Source organism: Drosophila albomicans, chromosome 2R, assembly GCF_009650485.2.
Source record: "Drosophila albomicans strain 15112-1751.03 chromosome 2R, ASM965048v2, whole genome shotgun sequence".
Lineage (NCBI taxonomy): Eukaryota > Metazoa > Arthropoda > Insecta > Diptera > Drosophilidae > Drosophila > Drosophila albomicans.
In genome coordinates, this window is record NC_047631.2 from 8,287,575 (window position 1) to 8,295,349 (window position 7,775).

Here is a 7,775-nt window from a genome sequence, read left to right on the forward strand (position 1 = left end):
AAGATGGTTATGTTCTTCTTCTTTACCCTCCCAACGTGTAACAGCATCTGAAGCAATGCTATACCCAAATTAAGCAACAATAAGTAATATCAGGTGCCCATTACTTCACAATTTATTTTAAATTCAAATCCTTCAATAATTGAATGCATATTGTTACATAACTTCATTGTATGCATTATTTGCAAATTGTACAAATTGGCCTATAGTATTTCCTAATAGGATGGGTATGTACCTAACACCTTATAGCTGTTTTCTCTTACTGTGCCTGCGCCGCAGGCAACAGCCACAACGCCAACGGATGTTCAAGGTGGGGGAGGAGGTGGGACGACGGGCGGCGGCGAGGGCGATAACTATGATGAGCGCATAAGGTACTTTAGAATGAAAGAAGGCAGAATTCCGCTGCAAGGAGCAAGAGCTGGCCGCAGAGGCCAAGGGGCTTGAGGTGACGAAGGCAAGGCTAGAGATCGAAAATATCTTGGTCTTGGACTCTTTACGAAAAGACTCAATGAGCAACCGATTTATGGGTTCTATGTTATTGATGCTGATAGTCATTTATGACAGCACCAACATCTTCAGTACATTCTTCTTATGGGCGACTATTATCTTTAGTCATTCGATTCGGGTTCGATTCAACTGGATGATGTTCGTCCGGGAAGAACTATAAATAAAAAAAAATATTTAAAAACAATATTTATAATAATGTTCACAACCGACATACTTGAAAAATTAAGGAGCATTTTAGATAAATAGTTTTATTCGAACTGACTCTGAGCTCTGGACTCTCCAGACTATACAATCGTCTAGATAACCTTACTAAGATTATGTTTGCAACGGTATCTGAGTTATTTTACAATAAAAAAATAAAATATTTTTAAAAAATATTTATAGAAATGTTTACAACCGACATACTTGAAAAATTTAGTTAAATAGTTTTATTTGAACTGACTCTGAGCTCTGGACTCTCTAGACTATACATCGAGACTATACAATCGTCTAGATAACCTTACTAAGATTATGTTTGCAAAGGTATCTGAGTTATTTTATAATATTATTTAAACTTCATTTCGAGTTGTCATTGAATTTGATAGATCTAGATTCTATAATTGTATCATGGTCTAGCCTAGTCTAAGCGTGGGTATTGATATTGTTTGAGTAATCTTAGTGTGGTATCGATATGATTTAATACGATACCATTGTGATTGGCAAAACTGATGCTGCCAACTCACCCTAAATATTGGATTACTACATAAAATATATACTAACATCTGTTGGCGAGTGCATCTATTATCAAATACATATCTTATCGCGTGCAGCTGTTGGCTTGCACAACAGCCGCGTCGCAAATACTGATACTACCAAGAATTTAAAATCAAATTGCACATTAACGGAAAATGCTCAATCCTACAACCCATTAAAAAATGAATAAAATATATAGAAAAAATACTAAAGCACACGATGACAGTATTCGGTATATCAATTTAGTAGAAAATTCAAACAATAAAGAAAACTATAGATCGACTGTGAAATAATTACTAAAATATACCTATTTATTTGGTATATAAACATACTATTACATGCAAAATATGCCAATCAAATAAATTAAGATTCATCATGTTACGTAAATTAAACCCTTCTACGTAGCGGGTATATAAATGTGTGTACAACAAAGCAGATGTAGATACATAATGTATTTGTCATTAAATTATTCATAATTGCAATTGGCATATAAGAAAGTTGAAACAGCGACAAATTTAAACAGAAATATTTTTTAAAATTCAGCTGTGCCAATAATAAATATACAAACATATAGATATCGATATGAATGTGCAGCTTGCATTGGAGATTCAATTCAATTAAGCTTATTGGGGAAGCAACCGTTGCGTATGATTAATTAACTTAGACGCCTGCTGCGTGTTGCGCATACGCCATGTGCGACTGGCATGTGCAAGCGGCAGATTGTCTACGTGGCAAGTCGACTTCTCTTCATGCCACACTCGAGTGTGCTTCAACATTTTGGCTGCATTTTAGCCATATGCCAGGCAACTCGCCTGGCAACAACTATCAAAACTGTCTGCAGCAGTAGCAACTTTAAACTTGCTGGCAACAATAATGTGTGTGTGTGAGTGTGTGTGTGTGTGTGTGTTTGTTGGCTGTTCAAACTTTAAGAGAAACTCCTGCCATTCTGCAGGCAGCAAAGTTTCTTTCTGTGCGGTTGTTGAGCCAACAACGATGGCAGCAACAATGACTGCTTAGAAGCAGTTTTCAAGTCAAGCTGCCATTTTAATTGATATTGCTCTCCCGTTGTTGTTGTTGTTGCTGTTATTAACACACACACACACACACATATATATATACATTGTCACCAGAAGCAGCGGGAATGAGCTGAAGGTACTCAGTGTATGCGTGTTTTTGATTGCTGACTTGTTTATTATAAAATGTTTATGGTTTTTCTTGCTCTTTTTTCTTTGCCTTCTTATTTGGCTTGTAACAAAATAAAGTTCAAAATTAATTTTGCAAGTTCTGACCACTTTTGTGTGAGGGCGTATCGCAATTTCTCCTGCATTACTTTCTCGTCCTCTCCTCCTTGAAATTGAGTTGAACCTACACATCACAAGTTGATTTGTTGACTGTTGATTTTCTTGTCGTTGACTTTGTTGGATTTGGCATTGTTTTGCATTGCGTTGAGCATGTGTTTTGCTTTTCATTCAACTTGATTGCCTTCAGACGCTTTGAATTGTGTTCATTTTAATTAAAACATTTCTTTTCTTTTGTCTTCTTTCTTTTTCGCTTTGCATATTTAGTAATTGGAAACTTTATGCCCTCAACATCGTCATGACACACAATAAATTATCGGCAGTTTGGTTTTATATTTGTCCCTTAATTAGAATGCTGCATGGCTAACGCAAGTCCCCACGCACTGCCTGAGTGTTTTTATACGTGCCTCCGACTTAAGCAGTCTGTGGGGAAGACATCCCATCATCCCATCGAATGCCTTCACAACTCTCTTGAACTTCTTCCCCTTCCCCTTTTGTCGACTAGTCGCTTGTCAATTTCAGCGTCATGTGCGCGACACTCATAAACAACATCGCAAACTATTAAATTGGCTAATTAAGCGCCACATGTATGGCACTTTCACACATTATGCAAACACGCATCGCATCACATTCGAAGCGCGATCCTGACGCTTCCTCTCTCTTCTCTCTTCATGCATATTTAATGCTACCTGCTCGGCGGCATTTTAATGGCTCACTGAGAGAATCGAGCGTGTAATGTTTGTGGATACGAATGTATTATATATACGAATATGTATTCTGAAAAGATATATAAAAGTACCCTTTTATATATTATTATACTTAAAAGGAAATATAAATTATAAAAACTAGTCGCTTTACAATGAAAAATAAATATTTTATATATTAAAAAAAATGTATTCGTCTGTAACAAAATATAATAGATAAATATATGTGATATGAAATTTTCCAAATTCAGAATACAGTTTTATATAATATTTAATCTTTATTTAAATAATTTCTAATAAAATTCAATAATAATAAAAATTTCAAAATTTAAAATTATAATTTTTTCATATATAATATATATTACATGTAGGAAAATAAAAATAATATTTACTTTATTTGGTTTTCATTTCATAAGTTTGAATTTATAATACGTAGTTTGTAGTTTAATATTTATTAAATTAACTATTTTATAACGAAAGGCATGGATTTCACATTTAAACTTAACTTTTTTCTTACAACTCTATGTGCGACTTTACTTAAACAAACTTTCTTCATGTAGGGTAATTTTCGAATTCTTCATAAAGATACTAACTATGAAAAAAACTCTTGAAGGCAGATGAATACAGATGGACTAGCTGATGTCATAGTTGATGCTTATTGATAAATGTGCAAGGTTCGCATACATTTATAGTATTCATAACCCTAAATACTTATAATACATCTTATTTCTTTTTCCTTGAAATAATAATACATTATACGTTCTAATGTATGTAAAAGGGCAATATTTGATAAATTCTCTCATTAATTTATATTAAAACAGTATATAAAATAGTCTTCGTATTTAGAATATTTTAAATGAATTGTTTTTATGATATGAAAAGTTCGATAACTTAATGTATTTACTTGTTTTCAATTATTTTTTCTAAAATAGAGTATTGAAATATTATGCATATGTTAAATATTTCCTTACAAATCCTTATGTAATTCGTCTTATTTATTTAATTATTTTAGTATATAAAAAAGTCTACATATGTTCAAGACTTCCTTTAAAAAAAAAAAATTATTCAATTGGGTAAATGATTAGCTACAAATTGGTATGTCATTTCCTTATATTATATATCCCTTATATTGCTTTAAGTTTTAGGGTACATTTGTAATCAAAAAATAAATAGATATACAATTTTACACACAGCTTTTGCAATTGTGCTTTACGGTTTTATACTTAAAAAAAAATAAAGCAAACAAAAGTGAATAGTCGAATACTAGTTTTGATTTAAATCATGGTCATCGTATAGTCGAATATGATTGTGGGTAATTATATCGTTCAAAACGGAGATGCAAATCCGGAAATTAATGAAAAAGTGCACCCAAAAAAGCAATCTGCAATCTGAAGGTAAAATCATCATCAGCGCTGTCCGTGTGGCTATCATCATGGGCCACAGTCAGCTTGGCCGCTTTGTCGCCAAAAGGCAGACAGCACAAAAATTGTGGCATACAAGGCAATTAGCTGTGTGCTGTCCTCAGGACACGGGACACGGAGCATGGAGAACAGGATACGGGACAAGGACACGGGCTCTGCGTTGTCGCCCAGTGGCAAAGTGCACAACAATCGAAATGGTGGCTGGCGACAGCATGCCGGCAAAATTCGAAAAGTTGCCAGAAGGCATTACCGTGCCTCCAATGGAAGTGGCACGCATTCGCGGCCCCGCCTGAAGGGGAGAAGTGAGGAGGCGTGTATTTTTCCGCCCATCTCCGGTTTTTGGCGTAAAGAGGTAAAAGCCATTGGAGGCCAGAGATGGGCCAAAACCTGCAATTGCCTTGCAACTTCGCCCAAGTCAATGCAACCCCATTTTTACTTTTTTTTTTTTTTTGGGTGTTTGCTTCGTTGTGCACAATTGTTGCACAATCCTTGACCTATGCCACAGTTCAGCGTTTCGCGTAGTACTTCAGCAGCAGCCCCGCGATCAGTTGCCTGTTGCCTCTGGCTGCATCAGGTGAAGCACATCACAGCCACGGCCTGAGGCGCCACGTTTGTATTAGACGAACTGACGGGTTGGCAAAGTAAACCAGCGAGAGCCAATTATGAACTCAACGAACGAAGGGACGCAGAAGAAGACAAGCAAATGTGCAACTGAAACTGTTGATTGGATGCCATTCGAGGAGATGAAGAACCGGCTTATAAACAGTGCTGAGTGGAACCCAATTTGGTCATCAATGCAACTAATCTATGAGAGTTGGATGAAGTCAAAGTAGATACGAAGTGGCAGTTGAATCGGTTCAGCTGATTTCTGGGCAACCAGAAAAGTCCCTTGCAATCTGATCCGAACCTGACCGAAGGCGACCTCAGTCTTAGACTAACGAAGCCAATCGACAGACCTGGCAAAGTTGGTTTAACAGCCAGCTGGGTCAACAGACCGAGAGAGAGAGAGAGAGAGAGAGAGAGAGAGAGAGAGAGAGAGAGAGAGAAACAGAACAAACTGCAGTTTGTTAGAGATTGGCAGGTCGGCTGTTGGGGTTACATTGTTTGATGCCCACTCATTCGCACAGCTTCGAGTTGATTTTGATTAATTTGTTTGCTTTCACTAAGCAATTTGGCCAGGACACCAGCAGCAGCTGCAGCTGTAGCAGCAGAGGACTTGTAGAAGGACCAAAGATGGCACACAGATAACACTGATAGAGTTATGGTCAGGTGACGGCAATGGACCAGAAATTCTGTGTGCTTAACACATTTGCCCAACTGCAATGCGTATGTTTGCATGCTGCATGCTGCGTGTCGACGAGTCGAGAGTTGGGTTGAGTTGAGCTGAGCTGAGTTCAGGATTGTTTGCTTCAGATTGGCTACGGGTTTGCTGCTGTGGCTCTTGCCTCTGTCAATGGCTCTGTGGATGTGGCCATGGGGACGGCTTCAGCGGTCGGAATACGGATGTGCTCACATTTGTTAGCTGCCAGGGGATTATACAACAAGCGCACGAGTATTTACCTCTGCCCCTGCCCCTGCCCCTGTGACACTCCTTTGCCTTCCCAACACTTGTTTCGCTGCGTGTGCTGTTTGTTTTTGGTGGCAACTTTGCTAAGAACGTTGCACATAGATTCGGGGTTTTGAGATCCAAAGTGAGGGCTGCAAATTGCAACGCGTTGCGTAGCGTGTCCTTCCAAACTGTGCTAAAGCTGTGTACTGCTCCTCCTACCCATCCTCCTCCCCATTCGCCCTGCCAGAGCTGGCTGCGTGGCAACGTTAGACGCTTGTTAAACAATTGCCAACAAATTTCACAAACGAGACCACCGAAATGCCACTCGTTCCGCTGCTGAGGCTTGTTCTCCTCGTGTAATCTGTCAAACTGACAAAATTGAGCATACTAACAAACTAATTTAATATTTTGCTAAACGACACGCCCCCAAAAATTTCCCTCTGCAGCCTTCCCTCGCCGTCCAAAGACCCGTTTTGAGGATTCATAACTGAAGCCCGACAAATATTTATCGGTAAAGTTAATTACAACAAAACTGTCAGGGACAACAAAAAAGTTAGCGCTCGACTTTCAAACAACAACGTTAAAAAAGTTCTAAGCGAAAATTATTTTCATTAATAGGTTTTTTGACGAATCGTGGGTACTCTACGTTAAACATAAAGCACAATCACTTGAATTATTAAATTTTAAATTTCAAAGTAAATGCCAACAAAATACATTTTAGCTTTTTAATATTAATCATTCAATTGTATTAAGTAATTAATAAACTAAATGTATGTTGACTGTTGAAATATCCCCATTCAAACAATCCAAAATACCATATCATACATATATTGATAACTTTAATATAATTCCTATACAAATCAGCTGACCATACTAGGACTTAAAAATATACAAATAAAAAGTGGAATTCCTTTTTTTGTCTTATTTCATATAATTTCTTACTTAGCCTGACTACATATGAACCCGTCTCTGTATAAACTATTTTATCATTCAAAATATTGGCAAAATGGGAAAAATTTCTATTCCGTCTAAGCAATTTAATGATTCTTATATAGGACAATATAATTTATTTTATTTATAATATATATACTTAGCCTGACTACCTACGAACCCATCTCCGTATAAACTATTTTATCATTGAAAATATTGCAAAATGGGAAAAGAGTTCCATTACTATTCCATCTAAGCAATTTATTGATTCCTATATACGACAATATGTAGGGGTAAGCATTTTCAGTTAATTTGCAATTTAAAATTAAATTGTATGGTGGTATCAATATTTGCGATGCGATTGTTCTGCAAGCTAACAGCTGCGCACGATAACATATGTATTCGATAATAGATGCACTCGCCATCAGATGTTAGTATATATTTGATCTAGTAATCCAATATTTAGGGTGAGTTGGCAGCATCAGTTTTGCCATTCACATTAGTATCGTATTAAATCATATCGATACCACACTAAGATTACTCAAACAATATCGATACCAACGCTTAAACTAGCCTAGACCATCTTTTTTTAATTGAAAAGCTCCAGTGAAAAGTTGAGCGCAGTGAAAAAGAAAAA

General features: G+C 36.8%; 1 long non-coding RNA gene across 1 annotated transcript; it reads right to left on the reverse strand.

Moving 5' to 3' along the window:
- Positions 1-237: 237 nt before the first annotated feature.
- On the reverse strand, positions 238-1,035 carry LOC127566129 (uncharacterized). The gene is made up of 3 exons (XR_007955414.1): positions 910-1,035; positions 719-837; positions 238-658 (listed from the first exon to the last, which is right to left on the reverse strand). It is a non-coding gene; the product is annotated as an uncharacterized LOC127566129 (long non-coding RNA).
- Between the last annotated feature and the right edge of the window lie 6,740 nt (positions 1,036-7,775).